Here is a 17,104-nt window from a genome sequence, read left to right on the forward strand (position 1 = left end):
ACTTTTCAAAATGGAAAACTAAATAAAAACTTTCAAAGTACTCTTAAATCAAAAATAATTTACAAAGGCTGATCGTTCATTGTTTAAAACTTTTGTAAAATCCTTCAATATAAGTACGTTCATAAAAGACGTAAAAAATCATTTACTTCCAAAATTTTTTTTAAAGTATTTTAGTATTCAAAATATGAATACTAAATTAAAAATTTTGATTTACCCAAGTGCACAGAAAAATGCGCCTTATACAGGAAAGAACTAGTATTAAAAAAAAAATCTAGGATCTGTAAGATTTAGAAATTTATTTTTGAAGAAGTTTTGGAAAATTGATTGTTTTTAAATGTGCATTAAGTTTAAAAATTAGAAAATATATTTGCTCAAAATACATTACCTGCACTAATGTAAATGTGGTAAAATTTTAGATTAATTGCTTGCGATTACAAAATTATCGTAACTTTTATGGAGATATAGAAGCTTTAATTTCAAGTCGAATTATTTTCATAGTATATGGAAAAACCACATTTAAGATAACAAGTGAAAAGGACTATATGAAACTATTTTAAAAATTACCAATAATCCTAAATATAAAACGACAAGTATAAACTGCTCTTGTATATCAGTTTAGCATTCATTATAATAAAAACACTTTTTTTCTTTCTTGTAATGCCAAATTCTTACAAAGTAATGCAAATATTCAAAAATTCTACCATTTTTTTATTAATTCTTCATTTTAGACTTCCCTAAGTTCAGGAATACTATCCTTTTTTTACTTAATAAAAATCCAAAAAATGATTCAGGTTAAGATAGGCTAAGGGACTTTAGCCTTTTTTCTGTGCAGTTGTGAAAACATTAACTCAAACAGTTTGGGGGGGATGGCGAAATTTAGAATATAGCCTTTACACCAATACATCTGTATTAAAATTAAAACAAATCTTTTAATGAAAAGGTTGTCTGCATTCCTGTTCGTATACATGCATATTCGCAGTGTTGTACGTGCATTATTTCGTCATTCGAATTAGGAAGTTTGGCATTATGGAATTTTACTTATTCACAGATTTAGGCCTTATTTTAGAGAAAATCCTTCAAAAAGTCCCAAATCAGAAATTCGGGAATGTTGAACCTTCTTCCAATCTTCTTATATTAAATAAACAAGTGGAGGTTAATTACAGCTTATGATTAAAAATTGAAAGAGATTAAAATTTCTGGCCCGACACATCACTGCATGATGATGTTTTAGGCTGGATCTGTTCATTACTATTTTCATCATGATTTTTAATTTTTTCTTTTTACGCGTACCGTGCATGAGCATAAATCTAGCAATTAAAACCATAAAAAGTATTATTTCTGAAAAAAAATTTGGAAAATTTATAAAAACTAGAGAGCATATTATTACATATTTATATAACATACAATTAACATATAGTTTGTATAATAGAAAAGTTAATTTTTGAATTTTAAAAGGTGTAAAAATAAGGTTTTTGTCCGATAACATATTCAAGGTATCGAGTAAAAATTTAGAATTTTCGATTGATTTTTTTTAAATATCGATTTAAAATTTTGAAAATTGCTTTCTTAATAATCCTTTGTTTATCAAAATGTAATTATAGGACCAATTTATTAGTTCTAAATTTAATAACATATCTTGCAAAGCAGTATGAACGAATTTTTCATCATATATGTTGCACGATGCAGGTCGATTGACAAAAAGAAGTACGTTTCTCTAAATTATCTTCACTGTGCTATAAAAAAATTATTTATAAATATTATTTCGTTATACTTGTTGTCATTCAAGTAGAATAAAATATTATGATTTTTTTTTAAATTATTGTATTTATTTACTTTCCATTTACATCAAGTATTAGTTCCCAAAGTTATTGTCGTAACATTTATTTTCCACACGCTTCAAAATTCCAAAAAAAAAAAAAATAATAAACGAACAAACGAACAGTGTTAACAATCCACTAAAGGGAACTGAAATTTTGGATACTTCACTACGGCTAAATTATGACAAATTACCTGTCAATGTTATCTTTTTAATTGGTCTCATTGAATATAAAATTATCAATATTTATCGAAGACAATGTAAAACATTGTTTACATGGCATCTAATCATAAATTAAAATATTTCTGAAATGATATATTTATGAAATCGTTATGTAAAAGCATATGAGGACGTAGTGTGGTTGAGCTGTTTAATCGCTTTCATACTCTAAAGATTGAAAGTATCTCAATTTGATTTGAAATACACGATTGGCTGTCATTATTAATATAATAAGCATAAATCTATCACTTAAATCTCGTCGATAAAAAGAAGAACCCAAATTGCTGGTATTTTCTATCAATCAAATTTGATTAATTTCTAAATATAATAATTTTCAAAAAATATATAATTAAATATGTCTTCTTAAGCACTGTTGCCGTTATAATTGAATTTGTTTAGCATAAAATTCCAATTACAATCAATAAACTTTATCGTTACGATCTGCAAAGTAGTTTTCTTGAAATAAACGCTTTAATTTATGCATCGCTTTCGGCACTATTTCCGTTTGCACTCTAATTAGTGCAATACTGTAGTAATAACACTAAATATCTTACAACTGCTTTACAGAAATGTTTTTCGAGGTTATGCCCGATGGCTGAATTAATGATGCATTTTTCAATAAGCATTCATTATTTTCATTCATAATTACATTGTTATCATCAAAAAAATTTAATGTTTTATTGATTTAATCATATCTTTTCAAAATATTTCTTTATTTGTTTGTTTAGATCCACATATTATTTTTAAAATTCATTTTAGATTTTTTTCATTATTTTTTTTTCAAATTATGCATTATTAAATTGTCACATGTGGGTAATATCGACACTTTCGACAAAATTTACCCTTTGAATTAATATTATCGAATTTTCATGTGTCACATCAACAAATCAAAACAGTTTCAATACGAAAAATGAAACGATTCAAAACAACCGTCTAATTTTTTTCGTCTTCATATCAATTTGAATGCCTCAAAACTGATGAATGATTGATTCTGCCACCTGGGTTTTTACCATGCAGAATTCTTAATAAAAATACAATAATCATTGGTCACATCAACAAATCAAAACGCTTTAATTTTGAAAAATGAGACAATTTAAAACAATCGTCTGATATTTTATTTATTTATTGTCTTTATATGAATCTGAATGCCTCATAATTGATGAATGATTAATTCTGCCTTCTGGATTTGTATTATGTAGAATTCTCAATAACAAAACAATAATCATTGTCAAAAAATCCATCAAAGGATTGAATTGCCTTTATTTCATGCTCGGTTTTAAGGACTTATGATACGATGCTTTTCTAAATTATGAATAAAGGAGATTTCAAGTAGGTGAGTTTTAAAATATTTTCAGCTTTTGATTTCTTTTCCTAAGGTTGTGCATATACAAGTGGTTATCAAAATAATGGAAACACCTTCGATTTGTAAAGAATCCTTTATTAGTATGGTGTAGGACCACCTTTGGCATGTAATACAGCTTGGATTTGCTTAGGTTGAGATTCATACAAATGTTGAATAATGTTTATAGGAATATTGTATCATTCTTCCTGGAGATATTGTGAAGGTTTTGGGAGAGATGCCAGTGGAGGGTATCGATTCCGTATTGAAGGCTCTAAAATAGATCATAATGGTTCAATTATATTGATTTCAGGTGACTGTGCGGGCCAAGGCGGGTATTTAACTTCATCCTCATGTTCATCAAACCATGATTAGACAAGTATCGCTGCAAGGGTCGGTACATTATCATCCCGGAAAATTCCATGTCTTGCAGGAAACAAAGTTTACATCAAAAGATGGACCTTGTCAACTAACATTTCTCTGTACTTCCTTTCAGGGTTACGATTGGTCCAGGAGAAAACCACGACATGGCTGCCCATATCATGACAGATCCACCTCCATGCTTGACAGTTGGAAGAAGACAATCGCGATCATACGCTTGTGCAGGTGTCCTCCAAACTTGCACTAGTCCTGTTGCAGAGAAAAGTGTGAAACACGATTCGTCATACCATATTATTTTCTTCACTTATTAATCGACCAGGTTTTGTGAGTGTGACACGACTGTAGACGACGTTTACCATTAACATCTGTGACAAGTGGCTTGAGAATAGCTGCTCTACGATAAATGTTCTGTTTATGAAGGTGCCTTCTAACTGTAATCACTGATATTGGAGAATCCAGATGGGTATTGAGGTCTGCGATCACTTTTACCTGCAGTTGTTCGTTTTTCAGACATTACAATCCGCTTCTACCGTCTGTCTCTTTCACTGAGCTTCTCTTTCCGCCCACTATTTTGCTTTGCCGAGCTTGTCTTGCCACGCTGTGTGTAGCTGTCATGACTTTAGACACCGTACCTCTGGAAACGCCTAAAAGTTGGGTTGTTTCAGTCACACTTGCTCCAGCTAGATGAGCTCCTACAATTTGGCCTCTTTGAAAATCATAGAGGTCCGACATCTTGAAAAAAATCCAAGAATTACAGAACTTCAATAAAGCTAACATATACTACGAAAATATATACATTGCTATTTATAAAAAAAACTAGTGGTTATTACTATATTTTAATGCTTACGAAGCGCATTCAAAAATGTCACTTTTATTCATAGGTCTTTCCATTATTTTGATAACCACCTGTATATGAGTAACAGAGGTTCTCCTAGCTCGAGTGAAACAATTTAAATTGGTCTCATTTATTAAGTCTGACATCCATTGAATATCTTGAAAGAGAATTGCGTATGATATAGTATATTTAGACATTAGACAGTTACATTTATCATATGATAGTGATGTAATGAGCATTGATTCCATATTATATGTTGCTAATGCATGATAAAAAAATTTAAGTTTCTAGAAAATTGAGCTACTACCCTTCATGAAAAAAAAGTTAGTAGAACCATAAACCAAAAATACAAGATGTTAGAGAAGATCAAAAATCAAGTATATGAATTGATTGCGTGTAATCCAAAATATATCGCAATGTTGACGCAGCACTTCTGTTTTCCAAATTTGTATTAAGAAATCTAAAACTAGTGATTTCTATTCTAATTCACAAAAGCAATTTCATATTGTCTGCTCGTAACAATAATTTGAGTATTGATAATATGAAGATTATTTTAATCTCAATTAGAAATAAGAAAAAGGAATTTAGATGCGGAAATTATTATCAAGTTTTTAAAGGGTTTCTTTTAAATATTAATAACTCAATAATTATTAATTTTAAAAATGTATCACAAAAATAGTAAAGCGAATTTTTAGAATGAATAGTTAAAGCATGATAGTTAAGAACAACTTTATTTCAACTAATGGGCAACTACCTGATAGTGCCACCTTTTAAGCTAATCTATTAAAATGAAAACAACTTCGCCTCAATTTCAAACATTTTTACCTAGAATGGAAGTATCAATAAAATTCTTTTTATCTCTTTGATTCAACTAAGTTATCTCAAGAACATCTTTGGTTGATTGAATTTTGAAAGTATTATCATATTCCTCGGCTAATTATTTTATCGATTTCACAAATCTATCAAATACTATTAATACATATACATGAATCTTAAATTCCAATTTAAGAATGGAATATCCAATTTGGACTCATCGCCATTTTTTCAAGTCATTTTATAAGAGATGACAATCGAAAAGACGCACAGTAAAAAAAATTACTTTTATTTAGAAGTAATTTATATTCACTACAGTAAATTACAAAAATTACTTTCCTTCTATTATTCTAGTAATGAAGTTTTAAATTGACAGATTTATCTTAATATACTATAGTAACGATTTCCAGTTCATAAAATAACGGTATCGACAGGGATTACAGACTGGTTTTTAAATATAAGTACATAGAATTGCATCTTTAATAACAAAATTTGAATTTGCCTGAATTGAATTTCAAAATCCATTTTACTGGAAATACAAACAAGTCGAATTAATTTATCTCGATCAATTTTTTTCTTCTCTTTCTTGTTTGTCTCCAAAAGCAAGACAAAGGGGCATCTTGATATGCAAGAGAAATATATATATTTTTTCACTTTCATATTTTGTAATGATTTTCTTTAGCACTTTAGGGTTTAAGTGTTTATTTGGCCTTGTTGTGCGTGTAATAATCTCATAAATTTGTAATGGCATCGATTAGGCTGAAAAATATTCATTTTACATAAATTTATTTATATACCTGGTATTTAAAATACTATAGTTTTAATTAATAATTTGTAGCTGTAGAATTCCAGTTTACTGTATAAAATAATCAATTCATTATTTTCTTCTAAGTTTTAATAGTTTCTTCATTCGAAAAAAACTTTTTGGTATTAAAAAATTTGATTATATACATACGAAAAAAATCAATTCATGATAAATTAGAAGAAAGAAATATAAAATCGTAATTCAACAAATTTTCATCGAATGCTATTTTTTATACAAAGTACTTTTTTTATCCTTTTCAAAATTTCCTTCAAATAGAATGGAGCAGAGGAAAAAAGAGATGTTAAAATTTACGTGCCATCATTAATTATTTTACTTAACTAACTCCAATTTGAATTACGATTTACAATTTTACAAACTCTACAATAAAAATTAAAATTTATAGCCTCAAGAGGATCTATCAAGATAATCTAAAACGGCATACGTATTTCTCTCCAACCAAAATGCTCTTAAATATACATAAGAGCTAGCTACACCAAACGTAGCAATTCTAGATTATCGTCAGCAGTTCACATTCATACTACAGAACTAACTACTAAACCGGAAGGGAAACGGAAAATGCCAAAATAGTTGCCAGAGTATGTTTGGCGATATTTGGCATTCGCCAAAGATCCTTTGCAACCCTTAATCTCTCGGAAACCGATCAACGAATAAAAACTTTTTTCTTCCCGTGACGTCGGATTTCACACTTTCCTCTTACGATCATTTCATCGCCGCCGAGGTTGTTTCACATCTCACTCTCCGCCTAGAGGCGACGCAGAAGGTACTTTCTGTCCGTTCAACGAGGAGAAACTACTTATCGTATAATTATAATAATTATGCTGACTGTTTGAAAAACATCAAAATGTTGACAAACAATGATGAAGATGATAAGCAATAAACTGTCAGTCGAAGGAAAGTTGAATGAAGTTCTGGGCGCGTGTATCAAGAGTAGTTGCTTTAAGGGAAAAATATTAGACCTGAAAGTATTCAAAAAAAGAACATTGCTTAAAGAATGCGAGTTTATTATTAGCATAAAGTAGATTTTGTATATAAATAGTAAAAAAACACACACTTTTCTTTAATTTTCTACAGTAAATTTTTTTAAAAACTCTTATAATTCCATAGAATGAAGCATTCGTTTTAGGTTTTTCTTACTAATCAAAAAATATCTACTTATTTATGGCAGAATTGAATAAATAATTTTAATTCTATTCAATTAAATGTTCATTTTATTTTATAATAGGAAATTAATTAATATATTATTTTTATTAATAATTTTGGTTATGCCTTGTTCACGTTGCTTCTGCTATTCTTGTCACATTTCGTCTCTATTGCTATGTATTGTAACAGATGTATAGTGAAAAATAAGTTATTCTGTAACAGCTTTTGTTAATTGTTTTATGCATACAGGGAAAAAATTCTACATATACTTTGCCGATCGTGGTCACTTTTGATTTATTGAGAAAGAAAATGCCAGAGTTGTGAGCCATAAAAAAAAAGGAATTCATCATGAACAGCGACAAAAGGTGTCAAATATTCAACATAAAAAAATGCTGATATAATATACAAAATTATAGCATCGCTTCGTGCATTTAGTACACTAATACTGTGTTTCAGTGTATTAATTATATAAAATAGCTATTTTAATTTATATGGTGTGATGTAATTTATGAATTTCTTAAAAATTGCAATCACTATATGTTGTTGATCTGTTTGTTTTTACTCTTAAACATATCTCGCAACATGAAAAAAATTCTCATAAGGCTCTATAACGACTACGAAATAATGATTAACATCAGACAGTGAATTATGTTGAATTTTAACTAAACTACTTGTATAAGTTCATTGCGAATCTTAATTAATTAAAAATTTCGAACTCAAATTCCTTGTGTTGATGCAGATAAATGTCTTCAATTTTTTTGCACTGAACAAAATATCTGAAAGTATTTAAAAGATAATATTTTAAAAATGCGATCCTTCATAGGGCAATGGCAAAAACTTTCCAGATATATGTTCAAATGTTTCTTTTCTTATTCTAAAGATTTTATAATTACGTTGGGGTCATATGTAGGATTTTGTTTACGTGAATACATAAAAACATAAAACAAGCCAGTTTACATAAAAACCTTATTAGCCTCAAAACTTCTATAATTAGCTCATTTTCTAGCTTAAAGGGAAAATCATTGACTCTATTTCACACGACTTCTCGAATAAGTTGCAGTAATTCCTATTTTTGATAACATTATCCACGTAAATATTTCTTCACGTTCTTTTCAATAAAAAAGTTTTCGGCTCTATCTGCAACGATTTAAAAATTATATCTGATTAAAATTTTAAATTAATTAAAGAACATACTATATTTTGATAAAAACTCTAAAATGCAATAAAAATATTTATACGCAATTGCAGATAACATCGCAGTGCCAAATATATCGTATTGAAATTTTTAACAGCCATTTGCAGAGCATTACTGTGGAAACTTTTCTCTGTTTACGGTAATTATGTTCTTGATTCATATATGAATATGAATGGGATAGATGCATTCATGTTTAAACAGATACGCTGGCGAAATAAAAAAAAAATGCATATATATTTTTTATAAATCACTAGATGATATACTCAATTTTGATTCTGATGGAAAATATTCTGAGGCTAATTGTGATATAAATTAATAATACAGATTTTGATACAAATTAGTGTTGCACTCATAAATTAATGCAAATTAACAATGCAGATTATCTTGGATCTTCTGACCCATCATCCAATTACTAAATCCCTCTCTTCTTTCTGTTTATTTGCTTTGAACCATCTGCCATTGATTTCGCAGCCTTTGAGTTTCTGTTGAACATCAATAATTCTTTCATCCATAATACTTATATCCAAATTATCGTTCCCGCTCTCTTTTTTTCGTGCTTGCTCGCCTTATCAGAAAAACATCAAATTTTATTCTTTTATTTTCTGGCTAATTCTCTCCCATGAGTAGGAACGGACACATGATATCCTTAAGTACCCTTAGATATCACTGAAATCATTTAAAAATGATATGGAACATCTTATAGAGAGTGTAATGAAATTAACGTCATTGTGCAACTGTGTCTCCAAATAGAAAGTTTTTTCAATTTATATGCACAAATTTGCTCAATTGTTATGAAAAGAAAAGTGAAAGAAAAAAAATTCTTCCCTTCAGTTAATGTTCAGAGAAGCTAATATTTCGGATTGTAACCTTAACAATTGTAAGATTGAGTGATGAAAAAATCAAACTAATTATATATAGTAAATTTTCTGCAATAATTTTCAGAAAATTTATTACATTAAATGAAAACATGGGTAAAAGCTGTGTTTAAAATGAATTTTCAGAAAATTAATTAAAATTAAATAAAAAATGCAGCAAATATATTTGAATTATTATTATCGTATCATCATAATACAATACCAATGATAAGAATGAATCGAGTCATAATTACTTTCTCTTTAAGACTGTCTATAAATCATTTTCCTGCAGTAATAATTTCAGAAATTACTGTCATAAAATTGAACAAAACTGTCGTAGTTCGACTTAATTTTTTATTAAATAAAATATCTTTAATCAATTCAGCGTGTAAGCTGAAAATAATAGTTAACCTAGAAATAGATACAAGAATGGCATGTCTAAATGTTATTGCTGTTCACCGTTTCGGAAGACTTCAAACAGACAGACACATGTCTGTTTTACGCTTTGCGCATATGGAGATTAGAAATTGATTTATGTTTTGCTACATATTTTCACAACGTTGCATTTTCAAATAAGCCTTTAAGTGCTCGAAACAAACCGAGAGAGTACATATGAATTGATATTAGAATGCGGACAGAAATTTGAAGAATGTAAAAAATTTTGATTAGCTTCGCAGTTTTTGAATAAGTTATTCTTAAAATATTTAGCAATAGAATTTGATGAAAGATTTTCCAATTTAAAATCTAACATGCACTTTTATTCAATAATTTCCCACAGAACACCTAAATTACGAGGCCCTTCAGTCTTTTTGTTTTTCATATTCTCTTTACCTTCCGTTAACATAAGATTTAAAAATATAACAATTTCAAAATTTAATTAATAAATTAATTTAATTTTATAAATGAAGAGAAAGCAATGTTGTTAGTGAAAATTTTCTATTATATAAATCTAAAATCCTTAAACCTAAAAATTTAGTAATTCAAACTAAAGTTGCTAAAATTTAGCAATTAAAAATTAACTAATAAAAATTTTAAAAAATCTAAACATTCTCTATCATAATATCGTCTATATAATTAAAATTTGAATTTGAAAATGAATTTACATTTTCACAAATCTGGAATTCCGAATAAATTTATAGCGCATATATGACCTGGGTTTTTATAGGAAAGGCTTATTTTTTACCAAAAAATTATTCCCTTTAGAAAGTTTTCACTAATAACATTATCTTTTTTTTTTGGCATTTATAAAATGTTTTATTATATCTTTAAATCTCATAGAATCTAAGGCCGGTATTCTGGCCAGGGGGTTGAGTATCTTCCCCGGAGGTCTGGCCGTTACGAGTTCGATCTCTGGTTGGACATGATTGCTCTTCACCCTATGTTCTATCTGTGAGGTGCATGATTATACCCCCTGTAAAAAGGGGTTGTGCTAGCGAGTGTCATCTTCATTTGAGCTACTAGAAGTCAGACTTCTGCATTCGGGTATCCAGGGATCTTCACTCTCAGAAGCTGCTGCTCTCCTTTTTCCGTTGTAACACGGACACGACATCATCATCATCACAGAGTCTGATAGAAAGTAAAGAAGATATGACAAAATCAATAGAAAACAGAATTAAAACCATGGTAAGAGTTAGAACAATTAGATGCTATTATAACAATTTGTAGAAAGAAATTCAACAATAAATGGAATTAAAGTTACGATAATAATTAATGAAATTAATACTTCTCACTGAAAAGATTTTAATGTATTCGCTTAGATATTCAAAATTTTCAATAAGCATTTGCTCTTCTATGTATATAGGGATATTCCTTCTTTTAGTAACCCTGTAGCTAATTTCTAAACTTAAAAAAAAAAAAAAATAGACAAATAGCTCCGAATGGAAAAATTCTTTTAATGATAGGAAAAATTATTTTTTGAATAAATATATTTTTTAAAATGTTACGGAATCTTGTTTTTTATACAGTCCTCCGGCACTATCAATTATATTTAATAAAATATTCTTGATACTATAATATTTCAAACGAAAAAATCATTATTTTTCGACTAAAACTGATCATATAAAATTATTATTAAAACTGATCATTGAAAATTATTATTAACGATCTTATGCGATCGTTTATAAGTTGAAAGTATGAATTTTTGTGGTTACTTTTTCCAATGATTCTTTAAAAAAACTTTACATATCGTTCTCATTTAAATTAAACAGCTATAACTTGATCAGTTTTAATCATAAAATAATGGTTGTTGTTGTTTTTTCAGTATAGTTAGAGTATAAATATTTTTTTTTTCCTAAACATGACTGATATAACCATATTTGATTTGAGTTCCTAAATTTTTTATTATTATATTTATTGATACAAACAATATAAAATCTTATTTTTTGTGTGATTTAAAAAAAATTTCGTACTAAAATTATTCGTTGATCTCCAATGGATTAAAAATTAGTCACTAGTTTTCGATAAGGGAACTATTGCATTTTGATATTTTTTAACAGTATATGAGCGGATTTAATTGCCTTCGATTTGACTATTGACTAGAATTAAAATTCAAAATGTGACTTGATCTTCCATAAGAAGAAACAAGCTGAGATATGCTGAGTAAAAGTTTAACATTCAAAAGAATTAATAAAGTTTTAAAGTATATATAAAGCATTTTAAAATTTAATGGGGATTTAATTTGTTTGAGACCGCAAAAAAGTTACTTTCGCCCTGCCGAAGCATCGCTAATAAATTGAATGACAATCATCTAAACAGATTAAAAGCCGGAATGCTGGTTGGTTTAGTCTAATGTCCATCACCAGTCACTATTCAATATCTCCCGTATGAGGCATGTTCCGTAATTAAAATGGTGATAACTCGCATCGTTTTCGTCACCTGATCGAGGTTCAAATTTACAATTATTTAAAATTCCATTTCCAAGAGAATTGTCTTTAAGGATTTTTATTTTAAATAAATCAAAATATTTTTGAAATCTCTTATTTTCAGGATCTCGAGTTAACCAATCCTATCATCGAAACAATCACACCTTCTATCATTAACTCTACACTCTTTAGAGAAACATTTTAATGGCGAATACATTTTAATCAAAGGTATTTCAAAAATAAATAATAATTTAAATTTTTAAAATGTGAAATAAAAAGTATGTATTTATACTTTTTATTTTTCTATGACTGCCCGTTTCAGTATAATAAAAAGATGAGATTAATACGTTTATGGGAAAAAAAACCAGGAATTTTCGGAGAAATAGTCATGACTAAACTTGCATATCCTTAAAATCTACGACATTTTATTTTAAATAAATCTTATTTTTGTGTAAATGTTTGAAACATATTGTCTTACATTTATGTAAATTTGTATAGATAAAAAGTAAGTAATAACAGAGACGTAATTCAAGATTTAATTGAATTGATCAAATAAAAATATTAATGTTTGATCAAAATTAAATTTCTTCATTGAAAAACTTACATTGTTCAAATCAAGAAATTTATTTTATTAGTCATTTATTAAATTATTTAAAATGTATTAAAATTAGTTAGAAATAGGGAAAAAGCAAATATAAATATCACTGCGCAGTATAGAGTTACTGAAATACAAATACTTCCTCAATTAGTTATAACCATTTTCATAAATGTAAATTTAATTATTGTTATTCAGATATGTCGTTCAAATTAAATTATTTATAGTCAATTATAATCATACGCAATCATCTTCTGTCACAAACAATTAGTATCATGATAAATGAATTCAAAAGAACAGATGTTAGTCTTAGAATTTCTGTCTTTTGCTTGACGAATCTTGTTTCTTTTCATTTATTTACAGTGTTGCACTCACTGTAAGTCATCGTAAAAAATTATTTCCTTGAATTAAACCAACTCATACGAAGTCACAAAAAAAGTCAAAAATAAACACTTGCATCTAATTACTCTTGCCTTAGACAGAGCTTCTCAGCAACAATAAGCGGCGACTAGAAAATTAAATTGGCATGATATTTTGAAGTACATCACGTCAGATAAATGGACTCCATTTATTTAATTATGAATCTTCGTAAATTATCAAATCATTTTATTAACTGTAATTTTCTCTCTTTGAAATTCTGAGATTTGATGTTGGGCTCTGATTACTCTAAATGACATGACAAATTACCGATTATCTTTCAGGGCTTCCAAGAATAGTCATTCACGAATACTGCTATAAATCATTATGCTCTAAGTATATTCATGGGAATACGAAGGTGAAACGCATTGTAAGAATGAATAGAAAAAATGTGAATATATTTTCACAGTGAATAATTACGTATTCTTTTTCTGAAGTTAAAAAGCTCATTATTTAACTAATATTTTTATTTTATTCCATGGATAAATCGCTTCCTTCTGTTTTCAAGATCCTAATTCGTATAATATATGTTTGTTGCAATAAATAATTGCTTTTAGATTAGTCTTAAATTGATTTAAAATGTTGTATAAAAATACTGAAGTAAAGATGAAAGCACCATCTATAGAACAAATAGGCGAAGTAATATGCTGTAATTAGTTTCATTATCTTTAATTAGGAAATTATTAATAACTTCAGAGACATTGTCCTTGTATTTTATGTAGCTCAGTAATTTAAATGAATGCTAATGACAATTCAATGACATGAAAATTCTATTATTTACAGACCATTTTAGTCAATCACACATTTGTTGAATTAAAAAGACTGCCTCCATTTTTCATCTACATTTTAATGATATACTTTAAAATAAATGTACATAGAATGAGTGTAAAACTTTTTATCCCTAAATTGCAAGAAATTAGCCCGAAATAACTTTTGAAGGCAATAATGTAAAATGTCAAATATTGCACACTCCCTGCTCTTGAGGTTATTTTTTTAATCTTTGAGTATATGATGTAAAGCACGTAAACGAACAATAAAACAAACCGACGGAAGTGGTCTCACCAAAACTTTCTCGCATACTCTCCAATAAACTTGTCATGCCAGAGAACGCCTTGCATGGCAATGACGTACAAAAGTAACGAGATATCAACTTTTGGTGTGAATTTAGCATTTGTACTGAATCTATTATGAAAGTTTTTGGCCGATTAATCCTTGCCAGGCCGTTAATAGTATCCGGAAATCCCATTTTTTCGATTGGAACAAAGATTTGACACAAAACTGCATTTGTTTTCACAAAATCCCATACCAAATTTGATATATTTAAGTCATTACGTTTTTGAATTATAGCGTTTACATGTTTCTGAAAGCACAGACCGACAGACCGTCAATCAGTTATTAGAACTGGCTCAAAATTTGATAAGTGTCTAATCTACAGATGTTACAGCTGTGTTCCGAATCTTAACTGTTTAGCTCTTTTCGTTTTGTAATTATCGTGTTATTTATTAGAAATCTGCAAATTTGGTGTAAAGGACGTATACGAACTTCAAACATCTAGCTCAAAGTGTTTTTGAGTTATTGTTGTCACAGACAGACAAATGGACATTTTCCAAAAATAGGTTTTTCGAACACAGAGAGATCTAAAACGCGGAGATTCTCAAAATCTCGAGTTCGAATTTTTTGATGGTTAGTATGCTTTACGTACACGGGAAAGTAAAAATGGTGGTGAGAACAGATGGATGAGTTTTATGGGTTTGGGGAAACAAAATCAACGATTTCTCTTTAATGGAGCTTAAGTGTTATTACGATCGTAATTCTCCTGGTGCAAAATCATAAAGTAATGGAATGAAAAGTTTTACAAAACGTATGATATTTGGAAATGGATTTGAACTATCCCCATCTTGCTTTGACATATGAAGTGATCTGAATAATTGTTACCGTAACAATTAATCTTACCGCAGTTAAAAATGACTAGTTCCGTCCCAAAATAGCCTTTACGTTACTTCAAAATGAGACTTTAATATTGCGAAAAATGAAAAACTATTCACTGTGTTGCCACGGAATTTGGCACAGAGGTACACTACAATTTAAGAAAAAACATAGACTCATAACAACATGGAAAAGATTTTAATTGGGAATTAAGAAACAGAGTATATCAAAAAGTGTTACATTAAGAATCAGAAACAAAGCATTTATCTCGGGAAACGCCTGTCTAAAATGTAGTGTGACCACCATGCACTGCTATACAGGCTTCACAACGAGCTTTCATACTGTTTATGAGGGTGTAAATAAATTCTTGGGGCAACAAAACACATTCTTCCAAAAGCGCGGCTTTTAACTCTTGGAGGGTATTAGGAGGGGGGGTTACGCTGTGCAATGGCTCTTCCGAGACCATCCCAAACATGTTCAATAGGATTAAGATCTGGAGACGTCGATGGCCAGTCCATACGTCGAATATCCTCTTTCTCAAGAAAATCATCAACGATCTGGGCTCTGTGTGGACGCGCGTTATCGCCCATAAACATGAATTCTGGGCCGAAAGCACTCCGGAACAACCTCACATAGGCTTCAAGGATCTCATCCCTATAACGATGTGCATTGACAGTACCCGCATCGAAGAGGTGCAGTGGTGTACGACTGCCCAACATTATGCCACCCCAGACAAGGATTTCTCTGCCACCAAATCTGTCGATTTCTTTAACATAGGAGGGATGATAGCGAGCTCCTCGCTCTCTCCAGATGAAGATTCAACGAGTGTCACTCTGTATGGTAAATCTCGACTTATCACTGGAAAGAACACGCCCCCATTCTTGCTTTGCCCATGACTGATGTGTTTGGCACCACAACAACCGGGTTTCTCTGTTGGATGCAGTCAAAGGAACGCATTAAACTGGTCGCCGGGCATAAAGGGCCCTCTCTGCTAGACGTCTGTATACTGTTTGTCTGGAAATTCTTATTCCACACGCAGCAGCAAGGTCACAAGCAAGTTGAGGAGCCGTTGTCAATTTATGCAGTCGTACGCTTAATGCCAAATAGGGATCCTGTGCAGGCATCGTTTCTCTGTGACGGCATTGGCCGGCCTTCTTGGTTACAGTACCACTTGTTTGGAAATGATTCCACAACCTGGATACCACTTTCGGTGCCACTTGTAACCATCGAGCCACCTCCGCTTGAGACTGCTCAGCTTCAAGCCTGCCAACGGCTCTCCATCTCAAGGAATCGTCTAAACGATTATGGGAAGTCATTCTCACTGGAAACAGGTTAATTTTTTTGTTTTAATGCAATATTCACAAAATTACAGACTAAACTCCCTGATGCCTAAACGTTCTAATTTCAGTAGTTCCGCAAAAACTAATGCTAAACAACATTTTTTTTCCCACAACAAAGGTTAATATCGTGTTACCAGTCCTTCACAATATATAAAATATAATTTATTTAAATTTTACTGGTAGCCATTTAGAATTACTTTGAAAAACATTTTTGAGACCTTAATTTTGGACATGAGTGTAAATAAAAGTAATCCAACAACGGAACGAGGGAATTGAAGTTGGAGACATACATGTGACTGCTTAGACATCACTGTATTCACCAGTCATGATTAGGGATTGCAATACCGGTATACCGAATACCGGTATTTTGAGCCATTTTACAATTTCGTAATACCGGTATTCACAAGTTTAAATACCGGTTTTTCGGTATTTATTAGAAATTTTTTAAATTGTCTCCACTATATGTTCAGGGATCGCCAACATAGCAAAATAGTATACGTTTTTGTTTTTGTCTCCCTAACTGGCGAAATTGATTAGCTCATTAATG

This window comes from Argiope bruennichi, chromosome 10 (genome assembly GCF_947563725.1).
Source record: "Argiope bruennichi chromosome 10, qqArgBrue1.1, whole genome shotgun sequence".
In the NCBI taxonomy this organism is placed as follows: domain Eukaryota; kingdom Metazoa; phylum Arthropoda; class Arachnida; order Araneae; family Araneidae; genus Argiope; species Argiope bruennichi.